General features: G+C 32.9%; 1 pseudogene; it reads right to left on the bottom strand.

The window, feature by feature from the left end:
• Positions 1-371: 371 nt before the first annotated feature.
• On the bottom strand, positions 372-4359 carry LOC143072501 (uncharacterized; annotated as a pseudogene).
• Between the last annotated feature and the right edge of the window lie 15701 nt (positions 4360-20060).

Below are 20060 nucleotides of genomic sequence, written 5' to 3' on the forward strand. Positions count from 1 at the left end.
GAATATTAGTTACACAGTGTGCAATTGTCCTAATACAGGAATTTATCGGGTCAATAAAATTCATATCGGGTGAGGCGATAAATTCCGTATTAGGACAATTGCACACTGTGTAACGAATTTATCCTGATTTTGCTATAACACCACTTGCTTATGTTTTTTCCATTATTAATTCTGTATAGGCACACTGTGTAACAAATTTAACCTGATATCTATATAAAATCTATCGTTTTTCCATATCAGTAAGGTAAATTTATGACAAGTTGGAATCCAAAATACATGAATATCTAACATATCTAAATTTTGGTTTTGTTTCATATTAAGAGGCAATATAACTTTATGATGAAGAACAGCAATACAAAACTAACATTATGCAAGTTTGATTCATATATTTATATTTACCCAGCACTGTAGTGAAAAGTACATGAATAATAAGTGTCAAAAATTTTTTTTGTGTCTGTTTTGTCTACTGAATACTGTTGTTTGATAGAAATATACTGCCAATAAATAAAACCATTTAACATTAACATTTAATAACAATTGTATATAATATATAATGTAAATGAATATTTCACATATTCTTGTATGCAAAAGTTAATTCCTGAAAAATTAAAATATTAAATATCACAAACTCTTAGAACAGTTTTATCAACCAATTATTTCAATTAACAAAGTGTATTTTCCACCATGAAATTTAAGTGTCATTTGTTGATTGTTAAATTGTGGATTATTGTAAATTTGCAGTCATTAAATACGACAGGATTTGACTGCATACATGTACGTGTTTCAGACTTCACATTGTTTTGAACACATCTGTTTTCTTTGTATTCACCGAAAACATCAGCAAGGTCAAGTCCATCTAGATATTTCAAAAAGTCAATTCTACCTCCTGCCCTTTGAATATTTTCATTTGCATTTGCACTGCTTTCTGTGATAGGCAATGCCAGCTGATTACATGAAACTGGTTCAGGAGCTGGCAATGCAAGAATTGCTGTAAAAGAAATTGCTGGCATTGCATTATTTTTCTTGACTAAATTGTCTGACAATGTCTGACCCATTTTAATTTTCTCTGAATTACCAACCCGTTGATACACAGTTAGGGATTGGACACTTTTATGTCCAGTGACGGCCATAATCTGGGCTGGACCATACATATTATTTGATAAAATTGTAGCACCTGTAGCCCTAATAGAATGATTTGTATAAATCTGTGATAGGTTAGCACTTTTACTAAGATCGGACATGAAAACTGTTAACTTCTTTTCTCCGACTGGTTCATTGCAGTACCAGGTATCATCTGTACTGTAAAAACTGGACCGAGGTCTCTGCCATAATCTGTTGTTTTCTGGATTAAGCTTTGACACATACATTTCGAATGAGCTCACAGGGCAATAAGGTGAATCTGCAAATAAAAGGGGTACATGTATTGTATAGTCATCATATTTTTTATTTTTTTATTTTAGAAAACAAGATTTAATATATTTGGTTAATATTGTGATATTTATTAGTCTTAATCATGTTAATAAATGTGAATGATTTTTGTGTTTTGAAATTATTATTATGCATGTTCTCGTACTGTCTGTGTTTATTATTCAATAGCTATATATATGTATGTACATGTACATGTACATGTATTATCAGATTATTACATGTCATTTTCCATATCGCATGTATTATCAGCCCTAGGTTCAATATCAGCCCAAGAGCCGCATGGCTCGAGGGCTGATATTGACCGAGGGCTGATAATACATGCGATATGAAAAATGACATGTTATGATCTTTTTATCATATGCTTCAACAGTAGAGAAAAATAACAGATTCATATATTGATCCTGTTACGTGGTTCCCGAAAAGAAGTTGAAAGAGTAAAAAGTTCACGGACGTCGGACCCAAAATTAAATACATTCAATATGAAACTTTTAGATCATATGCCTCAACAGAGAGAAAAAAAAACACATTTTAATATGGACGAATCGACAAAAAAATAATAATTCAACAATGAGGGGGAGGACAGGGGGTACCCTTCTCCCTTCTCCCACCCCTCTTCTCCTTTCTCCTACCCCCGTTCTCCTTTCTCCCATTAGAATAAAACATCTCCTTTTGAGATATTTTTTCGTGAAATATTAGAAAATTTTTTAAAAGGAGAGATATTTTATTTTTTCTCCTTTCTCCAACTTTTTCTCCTTTCTCCCAGCCTTCCTCTCCTTTCTCCTACCCCCTTTCTCCTTTCTCCCACCCCCTTTCTCCTTTCTCCTACCCCCTTTCTCCCTTTCTCCCTTACCCCTGTCCTCCCCCTCAACAATATACATAATGAACATTGTTTGGAAAAGTCAACTTTTTTAAAGTAACTTTCTAAATTATGTTTCAGAAAAACTTAAAAAATGCATTTATTTAATATATTTTTTTTTAATTCAATTTTATTATTTTACACAATTTACTTTCCAGTATTCAAATAATTGTTTTGTACACTACTTTGTAATGTTTTTCACTGAAAACGTAGCATTGAGGTGTATTTTCCGGAATTTACCGAGTATCACCGGAATGCCATGTGATAACGTTACGGAAAGGCATGTGATAACAATTGAAGCATGTGATAAACTTTTCATATCAGCCCGCTGAGCACCAATTCGTAAAATATGGAGTTTACGTTAATTTAATGTTATTATCATACAGTAAAAATCATATGTTATTTAGTCTAAGTATATGATAAATGTTGAAATTAAATGATGAACATTATGATAACACCATGGCAAATAACGTATATAGATATAGGAAGATGTGGTATGAGTGCCAATCGGACAACTCTCCATTCAAATAACAATTTATAAAAGTAAACGTACATGAATGTTTAATTTTTTAACCTGTAAGCTGTTCCTTTAGGTAAATAATTATTTATCGGCCCAGTTTTCTGATGTTATAAATTTGAATGACCCGATACTTTTCTTCTGTATTAAGACAAGTATTGCCTATATAATTTATTACACCCAATAATGGCAATATGTTTTATTTTAATATTAAAAAAGAGGTTAAAATTATTTTACCTTTCACTTCTGGCATGACTCCCGAACTCTCTTCTTTGTCAGTTTCCCTGTGGTTTTTTGTCATCTCATCCTCCATCTTAAAGGCATCTTTCGTACAACCTTTAGTCCTGTGGCAGGGTCCGTCTCTACACCAAAAGTTGTTTTTGTCATCAAATGCATGTTCTCCTGTCCCCTCCTGCAAAAGTACATTCTTATGTCAAATTGTACTTTTGTGTACAAGCCAGATGGAGTATTTGTTGCACAATAGATTGAACTGTACAACTTGATCAGGTCAGTTTCATTGATACTGGGATAGTGATCAGTGGTACCGAAACCCATTCTTTTCAGTTCTGAAGTCGCTGCTTTGAAATTTACATTTGCATCGTTAAATGCAGCGTCCTTTATTATGCTAAATGTTTTGTTGTAAGGGGGCGACCTTAAATATCTATTCAATCCATATCGAATGTTTTCAAGTGACGAAATCTTGTAGTGGTTACCGTCTGGTTTTCTTGCATTCATATAAAATTTCCCCAATAAATGGCAATATTTCATTCAGGCGAACTTCATCATATTCCTCAAATCTTATGTCCATTTCTGATTCTCTCAAATATTCCCTGAGGGTGTTCCCGGCCTTTTTGTTTGATCTTAGTGTGTTTGCTGCATTTATTTTAAGCCGTTTGTCCATCATCTCTTCATCCCGCGAATCATCCGTCGTCTGCCCAAAACGTTTTAAGCTTCCAAGGATTTGAAAATTTAACCAGTACATCAAAGCAATGCAATTACTCCAATCACTAATTACTTTTCATAACAATTTACTCAACATTAAATAAAATGTAATTAAGAATTTTCACATATTCAATTCAAATTTAATTAAAAAAATATTATACTTGATCGTTTATTATAAGGTATATAAACGTGAAATTGAGTTTTTATATTATTAATAGAGAACAAAACATGGAACAAGAAGATTAAAATAAAAATTTTAATTTTTAATTTCAAAGAAGACAATCTTTCACTAAGTCAGGGCCGTAACTACCTATGAGGCAGGGGAGGCAACTGCCTCCCCTGAATTTTCTGCACCAATTTTTTTTTTTTTTGAAGTAATAAAAAGAAATATTGACAATATGTACACGAAGAACTTGAATTTGTATTATTAACAACACACGTTTACAGTTATAACAGTGTTATCGTGATACGTGATATATACACTGTATCTGTCATTTTCAGGATTTTTTATCGAAAGTGAACCATTTCAGAATTTGTTTTAGTTTTTTATTTCGTCTGGCCATCCATCTGTTATTCAGTATTTCCTATGTCGTACGAGAACGCATATGAAACTTTGCTTTCGGTAAGTTTAATTAAAAGTTAACTAATCACTTTTATTTACCATGTTTAGGGGCTCAATTAAGCAGAGGAAGTTCCCTTTGTATTGTCAAGATTCGAAGTTTTATTTAGAGTCGATATTCAATAAACTACATAAACACAAGCTCTAGTGAGCTTTTCAAATCGACTTTTGTGAATCTTTTATGATATCGGAAATTCGTTACCGGCTGAATCAGCTGTTGGATAATTTTTTTAACGTGTCTAGTCAGACAGTACGTCTCCCGATCGTACGAGAACATTATGGTCAATGCCATTAGTAGTTAAACACTCCCATTCGTTGTAGTTCTATACATGTCTGTTCAGCTTTCAAACTATGATATTGAAATTCAAGGTCCTCGATAAAAAAAAATATTCTTGCGTTCTATTACCTTGCTTTTTTTTATATGGGTTTTTTAACATACCAGTTTGATTTCTAACAAAAATATCTTTAAATACAGATAATAATTGTTTGCAAAACAAATTGCTCCCAGGTGCAAGCATTACTGATGAGTCGTAAAGTAAGGAAATCGAAGGAAAACGTCTTTTTTTCGCCATTTTATTGAGAGAGAAAAATCGGCGGTCACAATGTATTTAATGTTAATAATTATAGTTAAAAGTACGACCTTGAAGACGGAGCCTTGGCTCACCCCGAACAGCAATCTCAGTTTGTTTTTGCATAAAAATTGCTATCAGGTTCAAGCAACACTGATGAGTCTTAAAGTAAGGAAATCGAAGGAAAACGGGTCATTTTAAGCTATTCTCTTGGGGCCTCAATCGGCGGCCAAAAACCCCTGCCTCCCCTGAAATCGATCCCTAGTTACGGCCCTGAAATTAAAGTATTAAAAGTGTTAATTGCGTGATTTTGTATCAAAAATGTATTATTGACTGAAGCACGTCATTATTTTCCCTCTGTAAAGTAATACTGCCATTAATTTTAGTTCAATTTTTCATTAATCAAGTTCTCTATAATTTTATAATTAATGAAAACATATAATAAACAATTCAACAACTTAAATATAGTATTGAAAACAGGAAAATGTTTTATTACAGGGACATCTCTCTTCTAAACAGAGAAACCACGCCCAACCGGTCATTAACAGAGAAACCACGCCCCAACGGTCATTATCAGACGGAAACCACGCCCCATCGGTCATTAACATGTAAAAGTTGGTTAACGACCGGTTTTCTAGTCCGTTTTGTTCTGTTAATGATCGATTGAATTTATTACTGAAGAATAATGAATGTCATGTGGCCCCTTTTTATCCAATAATAAAAGCTTATTCTTAACCGATATGAAATAAAAATTATTACATACACGATAAAATTATGTTCACAGCAAATTAGAAAATCCTTCACGTACATTGTATGCCGAACATATCAGGTTGGGTTATTCAATATGTGTTGTCAACAAATACCTGCACTGGAAAATAACATTAAGTCAGGGGTAATCCGTAATATATGTGTAATTCAGGTCTCAGAAAGGGTATATACTGTGACATTCCCGGCTTAGGGCTTGTATCCCCTTCGCCTTCGGCTCAGGGGATATAAACTCTAAGCCGGGAATGTCAAAGTATATACCCTGTCTGAGACCTGAATAACATATAATATTACAGTATGGACACTCTGCATTAAACAGGCTTGTGACTGTCTTGGTTTACCAAGACTGCATTACCAACACCAATAATTATAAAAATGAAAAAAAGAACACAAATAAATATTTACAACTATATACAATATGTACATCCTATGTTAGCTTTCTGTGAAAGGGTAATAATGTTCAATGTTTCACCAATAATTTTTGATTATTTAAAATAAAATTATTTAAAATTAAAAACCAATTGTTCAGAGAACCATTGATGGTCTTTCCACCAGTTGAGACCTTTTTTTATATGGAAATATTAAAATTTGGTTTTAAATGTCAATTGTACCGTCAAATGACAGCTTATTGAACGCTAATTCCAAAAATGTATGGTTTCTATGGAAAAAGATATAGATAAGGGAGATAATTGTTTACTTCCGGTTCAAACGATGTTATTTCCGGTATAGTTTGATAGTTAAAGTGACACTGATTACAAAAATATATGGTTCTATATACTTTTCCATCAATGAAGTACAAAATATAGCTACTTCCGGTTTACAAAAGGTCACTTCCGGTTGTCTTTTTCTAGATCACATTGCTTGCAACCTAATTTAAAAAGTCCCAAGTCTTGATCATGTATACATATGAGGTAAAAGCAAAGGTCAAAATCTAGAACGTTACATTTACCTATGACCTTGAGCTCAATTTCGAGGTCATCAACCAAGGACCTCAAATCAAAAGACTCTAGGCCTCTACTATACATAGTTAATGAGTTGTATTACCTTACAACTAATATTAGATATAAAAGGGGGCAAAACTGGCATCAAATGTCTACGTACTATTGCGACTAAAATCTACGTGTTACCACATGTCGCAACTAACAATTTAGTAAAAATAATTTGTCGAAAAGTTATACGGCTTTTGAAAATGAGTGAAAATAAGCCAAAATCAAAATTTATAATATGACCTTGACCTTTGACCTTGACCTTATTTTCATTTTTTTGGACCAAGGACCTCAAATCAAAAGACCCTAGGTCTCTATCACTTATGGTTTACCAGTTAGAAATGCAAATTCTTATATCAAACATAAAAGGGGGGATAACTCTCATATGGAATCTATATACGGCTTCTGTCAAAATAAAACAGAACATCCTGAGGATATAACGAGCAATTTGGAAAAATAAATTTGTCTGTTTCTTATACGGTTGCGAAGCCTTAGAGATAACAAGAAAAACATTGTTCGGGGAGATAACTCTTATTTGGGAAAGTATTCGGTTAAAACGAGTTGGTTTCAAAAGCGTATAAACTGTTCGATATCATATTCCAAAAATCCAAGCGACATCTTTCGAAACAAAAAAACAGCGAAGGAAAAAAATTAGGCGGAAGAAAAAAAAAAAAAAATAATAATAATCAGAAGAAATCCAATAGGTCTTTCCACGGAAAAGTGGAAAGACCTAATTATTTAAAAAAAAGTATTTAAAGTTGATTTGAGTTTTCCTGTTACAAAAGCTTTCTTCTGGCAAATTATAATTTAAAATTAAAAATATGTAAGAACTTTTGGATTATTTTAGTCATTCGATGTTAAAAAAAAAATTCTTCTTCTTAAACAAAATACATTTCACGTGGAGTCATTGAGAAAATATTTCAGTTCATTTGCTAACTTTGTTAATAAACCAACTGACCGACTTCCTCAAAGCTACTAAGAAGGCACGGTAACCATCTTCAGTGAAATGTACCCCGTCACGAGCTTCGTATTCCACCCGATAAACATTAGTTGGCTTGAAATAATGTACAAAATGATTTTCAAGAGCTATGCTTTTCATCATTTTGTTCACTATCTCTCGGCGAACTGTATGATCATCGGGAGTGCAATACCAAGGCCCAGACCGCTTCATAACTGACATGAATACCACTGATACTCCTCTCGAAAGACAAGCATAAATGAAAATATTCATGTCTGTTCTGAAGGCAGTCTCATCAAAAGAATATCTGTCACAATCATTGCTACCTATTTGACAAATAACCACATGTGGACTATAATGCACAAACAAGCCAGCCTCAATTGCTTCAGTTAATCTCTTGAAAGTGGCACCAGGATAACCATGCATTTAAACAGAGACCTTCCCATGAGCATTAGACGGGTTCTCCCAAGTATGGGGTTTACGCCTATTCTCACACAAACGTCTCAAATTCTCAACATAGCTATGCCCATGTACCAAAATGTTCATCATATTTACGGTAAAATATGAAGAACACAGTTTACAAATATTTTCTTGCAAGTATGAAATTCTAAATAAAGTATTTTCGCGGACTATGACAGATAAGCCGGTGCCTTGTGCAGGATATCTTAGTAGTTATAATTTTTTTACAATAAATTCTAAATAAAGTATTTTCGCGGAATATAATAATATGATAAAGATAATAATTTTTTTAATAACTAACTAAAATTAAAACAAAATCTAATTTAAACAGTTTACTATTCCATATTTTATTTTAAAAAGGCACACCCTCACATTGTTCATTGCCTTGACGTGGCGTGAGGGCTCCACTTTGGTAGTCTAAGATGAACACGTTGAGGGATTGTATGCAATCTTTCTTTTATTCATTCTATATGATTTCCTTGGTCGCCATCTTGGAAGTACACACCGATATCCATAAATTTATAATGATCAATATTAACTTACCTGCAACTTGTAAATCATTTTTAGGTTATAAAATACACTTCTATTATAATTTTATTCAATAATATATGTTTAAAAGTCACTCAAATGTGTTAATATTGATATTTGAAGAGTTATTCGGTCATTACATGTGTTATTCGGATAATAACAGTGTTATTCGGTCATTCGTGTTACCCTCCAGTCGCCATCTTGCAGACGTAAATAAACAAAAGGGAAGAAACTCCGAATTTCTTTTTTTTTTATTAAGTCAATGGTACAAGGGAGATAATTCCAATTGACGTGATAAAAAATTGTACTGAAATTTATTAGGACAATATCAGCCAATCAAATTGCGAGAAATTACTCTAAATCAGGATAAGAGTTGTTATAGTAAAATTATGAATTGCCAAAGACAAATGTCCAGGGGAGATAATTTGTAATCTTTATTTGCCGGGAGAAATGTCTTTTGTTGAAAAAGCAATGATTATAGAGTTAAATCGAAAGCTAAATAACATAGACATGAAACCTTATTTTCTTCTTTATTATTCTATAAGTTGTGTTTTTATATTTTGTATATAGATTATATTAAGTTCATAAATTAGGTTTTGGAAAGCGACACTTGTCCGCAGGATTTCAGTTTGTTTACAAAATTGTTTGAACATTTGAATACACCTTATCGCTAATCCCGGCTGACCCGGCCGCTTGAACTTTTGACGTCAACAACAATCATTTTTCCATTGTGGCGTCAGATATTTTGTTTTATGACGTCAACATTTTACGGGAACCTGTGTGATATCCAGCAATGGCGGACAAATAGCGATAAGGTGTATTGACTTAAGAACTTATATTTAAATTGAATTTAGTTAATTTTATTGTATTACACACATACACGGAACTCGTGATAGTAGCGATAAGGTGTATTCAAATGTTCAAACAATTTTGTAAACAAACTGAAATCCTGCGGACAAGTGTCGCTTTCCAAAACCTAATTTATGAACTTAATATAATCTATATACAAAATATAAAAACACAACTTATAGAATAATAAAGAAGAAAATAAGGTTTCATGTCTATGTTATTTAGCTTTCGATTTAACTCTATAATCATTGCTTTTTCAACAAAAGACATTTCTCCCGGCAAATAAAGATTACAAATTATCTCCCCTGGACATTTGTCTTTGGCAATTCATAATTTTACTATAATTTGTTTTATGACGTCAACATTTTACGGGAACCTGTGTGATATCCAGCAATGGCGGACAAATAGCGATAAGGTGTATTGACTTAAGAACTTATATTTAAATTGAATTTAGTTAATTTTATTGTATTACACACATACACGGAACTCGTGACAGATGTACATGTTTGTTGCTAAGCAACATGGGTATATTCTTTATTTTAATATTTTGCAAAAAGAGTAAATACTTTTGAAGCATTATGCAAGGTTATTTTACATAGACGTCGCGTACGGTGTTGGTGTTAGTTTTGGTAACGTTATTTAGACGTTATTTTTCATGCATTGTATAAATAACGTCGTACTTTTTTTTTATTTCGTGCAGCTCAATCGTACAGCATAATTTATATGAGCGGTTTGCTTGACTTGCTACGTATAAAACCGAAATGCAAAAGTGGCACACATTTTTTTCAAGTACAGTTAAATTAAAACGGAAAAATAATTTTCATTTATATTAGTATCCCCTCGGAGCAAAGATATTTTCTCTTTCTTTTGATTGAAACAGGATATTTGAAAAAAAAGTTTAAACCACTTTCTTTTCTGCTGCTTTTTCTTTTAGTGTAAACATATTTATTTATAGTGGATTGTTAAACAGGTTATTACAACTTATATTAATCCGTTTCAACTTTAAGGGTGCGAGTGCTTCCTTGTAGCCTTAGCCTGCTCTTTCCGAAATCTAAAAGGGTGAATTTTATGTGCAAGAGATATTGCTCTCTCTTAATAAAACACGGGTCAGTCATTTATCGCCCCCTGCCGACGGACTATCATTGTTTCACAAGACCATCATACTCGCAAATGGTGTCAAGGGCTTATTCTTTTATACGCTTTTGATAATTTCCGAATAAAAATTTTATTAGTTGAATCGTTTGTTTCATCGCCTGTATTAAATGTTAAAAGAATCAACAGTTGAAAGCAAATTCAAAATTAACCACAATAAAATTAATTTAATCAAATTTGCCAATTTCATAAACAAAAAGAAATTTAATCTCAACTATAGATAATTTTAGCGCAAAACTACTATGTGACATTTTAGCGCAGACGTTAGAGCCTATTTTAGCGCAGGATTAATCCGTTCAGCTGTATTTTCGATAGCCCATTTTAGCGAAAACTTTCCTAGTTGAATAATGCTAAAACCACGAGCATTAATTTATGCTGGTTTAATATTAAAGTTGTATGTATAATTATATGTTCACTTTGGTTCATCATGGAAATAAAAGTAATTCTATAGTTGTCGCTCAGCTATTTACTTTTTTCTTGATACTATCATCAAATTGCAAACAACAACATATATAAAAATACAATGTATAGGCGAATGTGCTCCATAATCTAGACAAGATAAAGAGAAAAATCAGCAACTTTATCAACAGTATTGTACTGATTGTGCATGGGTTTTCTCTTCTAGATCTCGCGCAAGGGTCTTTGTTTTTTAATAAAAAGTGTACAAACAAAATAAATATTAAAACAAATATATAAAGAACAAGAATGTGTCCTCAGTACACGAATGCCCCACTCGCACTATCATTTTCTATGTTCAGTGGACCGTGAAATTGGGGTAAAATCTCTAATTTGGCATTAAAATTAGAAAGATCATATCATAGGGAACATGTGTACCAAGTTTGAAGTCGATTGGACTTCAACTTCATCAAAAACTACCTCGACCAAAAACTTTAACCTGAAGCGGGACAGACGGACGAACGAACGAACGAACGAACGAACGAACGGACGAACGAACGAACGGACGCACAGACCAGAAAACATAATGCCCCTCTACTATCGTAGGTGGGGCATAAAAATGCAAGGATGAACTTAAAGATGTTTCATTTATCCTTGTATGTGCCCATCGAAATTGATGAAGAAGCATGCCAGTATTTTTTATCCTTGCATGTTCCTATGTCTCTAGAAACACACTATCCATTCTTTCTGATTTGCAAATGTGCAATATAAATTTATCCTTTTTCTATTATAAACGTTCGTTCTAAGACACCAGGTCCCATGTACTGAATAGAGAACCTTCAAACTAGTCCCCCAACTACCTCAAATAATAGATAAAAGGGGAGGGAGAGGGTTTCAGAAACATTAAACCTGTTAAGAAAGTTTTGAATAAGCATTCAATGACATATTTGTCGCTGGACGTCAGATAAACAATGAATCAAGACACAAAAAAATGCCCAATTTGGGTAACGCAATGTTTCAAACAATCTCATTATTATAATTAAATCATACTATTGGTAGAGAAATTCACAATTTGTTATATCAAATTGACAATTTGTTATTTCTAATTGATAATTTGTTATATCAAATTGATAATCTGTTATATCAAATTGATAATTTGTTATACCAAATTGATAATCTGTTATATTAAATTGATAATTTGTTATATACTGCAGCTGTGCTATTTGAGCAGTCAAATTGCATTGACTGTATATTTATTTGTGATATACAGTCACTGACCGTATATCGCCTTGTTTATGACGTTGACAATGCGTTTCCGTAGAGTTTTATTTATGACGTCAATAAAACATACAGATTCGCGGCAATTTTACGTTGTCCGCTCATAATAAAAGAATGACGTTTTTTACCCTAAATACTTCATTTTGAACAGTTATAAGAGTTGCAGTATATAAAGAATAACCATACATTGTCTCGAAATATCAATCTGTTATTTGTACTCGGCTCGATAAAGGTAGAAATGCTCGGCACAGCCTCGCTTTCTACCTGTTTCTAAGCCTTGTACAAATAACATTGATATTTCGAGACAATGTATGGTTATTCTATATATATCAAATTCATAATCTGTTATATCACATTCATAATTCGTTATATACAGCAGCTGTCCTATTTGAGCAGTCAAATTGCATTGACTGTATATTCATATGTGATATACAGTCACTGACCGTATATCACCTTGTTTATGACGTTGACAATGCGTTTCCGTAGAGTTTTATTTATGACGTCAATAAAACATACAGGTTCGCGGACATTTTACGTCGTCCGCTCCAAATTAAAAAATGATGGTTTTTACCCTAAATACTTCATTTAGAACACTTATAAGAGTTGCAGTATATAAAGAATAACCATACATTGTCTCAAAATATCTATCGGTTATTTGTACTCGGCTCGAAACAGGTAGAAATGCTCGGCACAGCCTCGCTTTCTACCTGTTTCTAAGCCTTGTACAAATAACATTGATATTTCGAGACAATGTATGGTTATTCTATATATATCAAATTGGAAAAAGTTAATTAGCATGGCACGTAAAGGCTTCCGCAATTTTCGACGTTAGGTTTTACAGAACGTAACGTCAAAACAAGTAAAAAAGCATGGTGTGACATTATGACTAGACAAAAGCAGTCGCTGACTGTGTCGTTAATACTTCCGACATGTTATCGAAAATGGGTTCAAAAAAAATCCCTTAACAGTAGATTTTAATGTTATATAGTATTTTTTGTGCTATTATAATTTCAAATTCCCTCCTCCAAAACTGTATAATATGACTTATCATACTTGTAACAAAAATGTAAAAAAAACGGCGTTTTGTGACATTTTGACTAGACAAAAACAAAAAGATCGCGTTTAATTTTTAGCTCACCTGACCTGAAAGGTCAAGTGAGCTTTTCTCATCACTTGGCGTCCGTCGTCCGTCGTCCTGCGTCCGTCGTCCGTCGTCCGTAAACTTTTACAAAAATCTTCTCCTCTGAAACTACTGGGCCAAATTCTACCAAACTTGGCCACAATCATCCTTGGGATATCTAGTTTAAAAAATGTGTGGCGTGACCCGTCAAACCAACCAAGATGGCCGCCATGGCTAAAAATAGAACATAGGGGTAAAATGCAGTTTTTGGCTTATAACTCAAAAACCAAAGCATTTAGAGCAAATCTGACATGGGGTAAAATTGTTTATCAGGTGAAGATCTATCTGCCCTGAAATTTTCAGACGAATCTGATAACATGTTGTTGGGTTGCTGCCCCTGAAATGGTTATTTTAAGGAAATTTTGCATTTTTTGGTTATTATCTTGAATACTATTATAGATAGAGATAAACTGTAAAAAGCAATAATGTTCAGCAGAGTAAGACCTACAAATAAGTCACATGACCAAAATTGCCAGTCGACCCCTTAAGGAGTTATTGCCCTTTATAGTCAATTTTTAACAACTTTTCATCATTTTTTGTAACTTTTCTAAAAATCTTCTTCTCTAAAACTACTTTGCCAAATTTAATCAAACTTGGCGACAATTATCATTGTGGTTTATAGTTTAAAAAATGTGTCCGATGACCCAGCCTACCAAACAAAATGGCCGACATGGCTAAAATTAGAACATAGTGGTAAAATGCAGTTTTTGCTTTATATCTTTGAAACCAAGACATTTAGGGCAAATCTTTCAAGATTTTAATGTCCATCAGAATAAGATATATCCCCTCACAAATTTTCAGTTGAATCGGACAACCTGTTGTTGGGTTGCTGCCTTAAATTGGTTATTTTAAGAAAATTTTGCAGTTTTTGGTTATTATCTTGAATACTATTATAGATAGAGATAAACTGTAAACAGCAATAATGTTCAGCAAAGTAAGATCTACAAATAAGTCAGAATGATCAAAATTGTTAGAGGACCCCCTAAGGAGTTATTGCCCTTTAGAGTCAATATTAAACAACTTTTCCTCATTTTTGTAACTTGTATAAAAATCTTTTCTAAAACTACTTGGCCAAATTTAACCAAACGGCTTGGCCACAATCATAATACTAGGGTATCTATTTTTAAAAAGAGTGTCTAATGACCCCGCCTACCAACAAAGATGGCCGACATCAGTAAACACATTAACAGGTGAGCGACACAGGCTCTTGAGAGCCTCTAGTTTTCCGATATTTTCTCTTAAAACTTCGACATCATTTTTTTTCATACACTTAAAAAAAAAAGTTTTCACGTTTGAATAAAATTTCATATCGTAGAAAAGACTGCAACTGCCTATTACTTTTCATAAGACACTTCACAAATACGCCAAAACGTCAGAAAACGGCTAGTGTGACATTTCAACGGATTTAATAAAATGAACAATTTAGGACATAATTTAAACAATAATTACTAATTGAAGACATAGAAAGTTGTATATTTATTTTATAATTTTGACACAGGAAGGGTGGATATGTAAATTGAGGTTTGGATCTGCAGTATTCGTTCGAATTTCGAAGAACTCCAAAAAATATGCGAGATTTTGGTTTTGTGACAGAAATACAAATTTCAAAAAATCATTAATTCTGCCACGATCTTTTGAAATGTTGTAACACAACTTTTTATATTTTTTTTCCTTATTATATACGGAATAAAAAGATATATCATTTTCGGAATAATCTATTTGAATTACCTTTAAAAATCACTCTTAACTTCACCCCTATCCATATTTTTTTTCAATTTTCGGCTTGACCACAAAACAAAGTGAACTTTTCGTCCTGGTCAGACGCGTCCAGTTAACGATGACGTCATAAATAAAACATACACCATTAACACCAAAGACTACTCTTGTTAGCAGTGCAACTTTTTTTTAATAAGTTTAAAAAATGACAAGAATAACTTCAAAGCAACGCTGATCATATGTCGCGGTGTTACTTGTCTACACGCTCAAAATCAGTGTTATTAGGGATCATTCGAGTAACAAAATGAATAAAAGTATTGATTTTAAGGCATATTCCATTTCTACTTTTAATTACGCACATTTTGATATATACATTTATATAGTTATCAATTCCGAAACTTCTAACAAATGCAATAAAGGCGAACTGGAAAGCAAAACCCGTATTATCACCAACACCGTACGCGACGTCTAACCAATTTATTCATAAATACATTATATTGGTATATGATTTTATGCGATTAAATTAATAAATCTCTGATAGTATGACACAGTGTATATAAAGTGCGAATCCAGCTAGTTCATTTTTACTGTTATATGCGGGTATGTCTATTGTAGAATAAAGGATCATGGGAAAACTGTATTTGTTTATGTTTTGAAAATATCAAGTTAAGTGATTTGAAGATAAGTTTTAACATATTTTCATTGTGATATGTCTTTATAATATACAAACATAGCATTAAAGTTCAAATAAGTGTTATAAAAGCATCATAATATAGCATATCGATTATTGAAAGCGATCCATTTTAGCTATAGATGAATTATCACTGTTAGTGCAGTCATTATTAATGTAGAATTTTCAAAGATGCGAGGAATTTTTATTGTAGAATTATGTGATAAATGCACTTGCAACAAACGAAAAAACTTAGTTGATGACTTTAGGATTTATGATACATGTATTTTCAAATTGAAATACAAACTCCTCATTCATTCTTCATCAAATATACAGCTTTTTAAACTTGTACCAAAAGCGATTCTCAAAATGAAAAATTCTAGATCCGCGAATGGATACTACCGCAGAGGTAAAACCATACACATTTGGGTTATTGAATTGTACACGAAATGATTGCTACAATTCATTTTTGTTGATTTTAGACCCTTTGGAACTCTATGTGGGCTGTTTCAGCAACTAGACAAAAAATCCCCAAACTAGATACACGGTTAGATTCAGCATGTCAACGAATCCCAAATATCTATATTAAAGGACTTTTGTCTTTAAATTTGGACCCCTCAAAATTGAAAAAGGGACCAAAAATATAAAAAAAAATGCATGCATCGGATACATTTGTTATTGAAGGCATGACTGTAACAATAGGATTGATATACACAAAAGTCTTATTCTGGGGGTCTCATTGGGGGGTTCTGATCCCGGATCCCGCTTACTGTTTTGGCAGATTCCCGTATTCCGCTTATTGTTTTGTCAGATTCCTGTGTCCCGCTAGACTTCATTTCTCGTTTTTCACGACACAATCATTTGACTTTCACCTGTCACGCTTGCAAAAAATCGGCAATCCGGCGTCACGCTTATACCCAAATGCGACCCACTATTTTACTCTATTCTGAATCATATTAAGCCCATTATACATATATTAAAAAAGTAGTGTGGATTTTTTTATACCTTTTTATCCCGTCTCGTTTCGTTTTAGAGCCATATATAGATGTCGTATGTGACAATGAGACAACTCTCCATCCGAGTCACAATTTATAAAAGTAGACCATTATACGTAAACATACGGTCTTCAACATGGAGTCTTGGCTCACACCGAACAGCAAGTTATAAATGGCTCCAGTGTAAAACCTTTTAAACGGGAAAACAAAGATTCAATCTATATCAAGATGTACGTAATTAGTGGTGAAGTGTCATGGAAATGGATAAAAAAAAATAAGGATAAAGATCCCTATACGCTTTATAAGAAACTAAATGGAGTATATTTGAAATAAATGTTATTTCTATTGAATTTATTAGAGTGTTTTAAAACCAAACTTTCCTCCGTAAGTTAAATTTTATCAAATCTTTCTTTTACTTTATCTATTGTTTGAGCAAGTCGGCTAAATTAAGGCCTTACAGCTAATTTCATAATGCATGCAAAGCAAAACTTTGGTTGGCTTGCTTGCTTTGTTTGTTTAATTGTTTATACAAATTTTGTAAATAAGATTTTTAAACAATATGATTAGGCATATGATAGTTTAACCTGTATTTTTAATATTTGAATTAAATTGGGTGTTATCATAACGATTATCCAATAAAAGAAAAACAAGCAAGTCAACTAAAGTCTTGCTCTACATGCTTAAAGAAATGAGCTGTAATAGATAAAAAAAAAATATACAGTGAAAATGCACCGCATATACAGTACTAATGATTCGCTCCACAGTAAAAATGAAAGAATAGTATCATTATTCGACAGTAAACATGACTAGCATTACGAAATCATCATAGTGGAATTTAGTTAAATATGAAGAAACTGAATGACAAAACATATTATACGTTATCACGGTTGGTAATCTACACACGCAGAACATTTGGTTCTGCAATAAAAACCGTGAGAGGATTTTCCGGTTGTGCTTGAGTGGAGTAATTGTCACCGCTTCAAAAGGTATGTACATTTTTAAATCTCAATTTTCTTATTCAACTGATCAAAATATTGAAAATCGGAGAATGCTATGCTGTGGTGAATACTTTAACGAAGAGATACATGTATCATTTACTGTTGTACGTAGAGTTGAACTCCTACAAAATCAGTTGTCCCACGAGAAATTGCATAAAAAAGTGACATTTCAATTTTGAAATGGTTCTATTTACAGACCTACAAGTTCAAATTTAGTTTTTTTTCGTGCAATGGGTATGAATGTTGTTTTTGGCGGCGTGTGCGCTGTCCTGTGTTGATAGACGTCTTAATAATTCCAAAAACTACATTTTTTCATGAAGTCATGCGTGAGGGGATCGGTTCTGATTGAGAACATCGTGAATGCGTGAGGGGAGGTACAAATCATATCTTTATATTCAAGCTATGAGTCGTTGAAGCTTACCTAAATTTGGCTACATTGTTCATGAAAAAACACATATGTGAGTGTGCTTTAAAAAGTTTATGAGATTGGATTATGAAATAATTGTAGGAACCTAGGTTTAATAATATGTTTCACGAAGAATAAAGACAAAAAATGTTGTCAACGATTTTGTTTTCTTGCTACAAGTAAAAACTAGACCGATTATTTGCCCACATCTGCAAATTTGGAGACAGATTTGCAATTCAATAGTTAGACTTTATTCATATAAAGAATATGTAATTGGTGATTGATTGTATAAATCAAAATATTTAAACAAATATCAAATTTTATGTTTTCAGAATCATCTTTTTTTTTAAATAAACTAATTTAGGGGAGATAACTCCTTTCATAAATGTGTATGACATGATTTTTCATTAAGCTTTTTTCAACTGATTTTTACAGTTCCCAGAGGGTTTAGTTCACTTCGAGGGCGGGGATAACTTGTATCTCCATGGCTTTTTGTAGAGAGTCAATTTCAGTCCTCTTTTCCTTTTTCCTTTGAACAATGGCATTTTCTGAAATTGAACAAACAATTTCAGAGGCGGATTTAGAAGTGGGGGGCCCAGGGGGCCCGGGCCCCCCCTTTTTGGGAAAAAATTTGGTTGCTTATATAGGGAATCACTGAAGCGTGACTGGAGCGGGCCCCCTCTTAGGTCAGTCAGTGGGCCCCCACTTATGAAAATTTCTGGATCCGCCACTGAATTTATGAGTCATTTATAGTTTGATTTCATTGAATCAGTGATCAGTTTACGTCTATTAAAGTATAAGGATAAATCTGTGCTTTTTAATCAGCATTGATTTGATCACATTTATTCATTGACTGAGTCAACAAAAGTCACAAAGCCAAAGATTAAAAAAAAAATGTTTGTACTTCCCCTCACGCATTCACGATGTCCTCAATCAGAACCGATCCCCTCACGCATGACTTCATGGAAAAATGTTTTTTGGAATTATTAAGACGTCTATCAACACAGGACAGCGCATACGCCGCCAAAAACAACATTCATACCCATTGCACGAAAAAAAACTAAATTTGAACTTGTAGGTCTGTAAATAGAACCATTTCAAAATTGAAATGTCACTTTTTTATGCAATTTCTCGTGGGACAACTGATTTTGTAGGAGTTCAACTCTACGTACAACAGGAAATGATACATGTATCTCTTCGTTAAAGTATTCACCACAGCATAGCATTCTCCGATTTTCAATATTTTGATCAGTTGAATAAGAAAATTGAGATTTAGAAATGTACATACCTTTTGAAGCGGTGACAATTACTCCACTCAAGCACAACCGGAAAATCCTCTCACGGTTTTCATTGCAGAACCAAATGTTCTGCGTGTGTAGATTACCAGCCGTGGTTATACAACTTTATTAATTGTATTAAAATGAATATTTTGTACTGCAACAACATCTTACCTGTTAGTTATAAAGCACCTGCACGATCAGTCCGTGAAATGTCATAAAATTCACCTATTTTGGTATATATTTCAAAGCTGGATGGCTTTAGGCGCGATAAAACCCGCTCGCATCTCTTACTTTGTTTTATTAGTATTATGTATTTCTGAACATATACATTTTAACTAATTTTCTTCATTTTCTTCGAAAGTAAAAAAAAGTTCGTCTGTTTATTTTTATTCCCAATTTATATTTAATTGGTGACGATTAAGACTTTGACAAATTGTGTACTTTCAAATTGGTGTATGAAAAGAAAAATAACTGCAGGGTTATTGAGTTTAAATTAGATAAATTGCTTTTGAA

This window comes from Mytilus galloprovincialis, chromosome 4, assembly GCF_965363235.1.
Source record: "Mytilus galloprovincialis chromosome 4, xbMytGall1.hap1.1, whole genome shotgun sequence".
Classification (NCBI taxonomy): domain Eukaryota; kingdom Metazoa; phylum Mollusca; class Bivalvia; order Mytilida; family Mytilidae; genus Mytilus; species Mytilus galloprovincialis.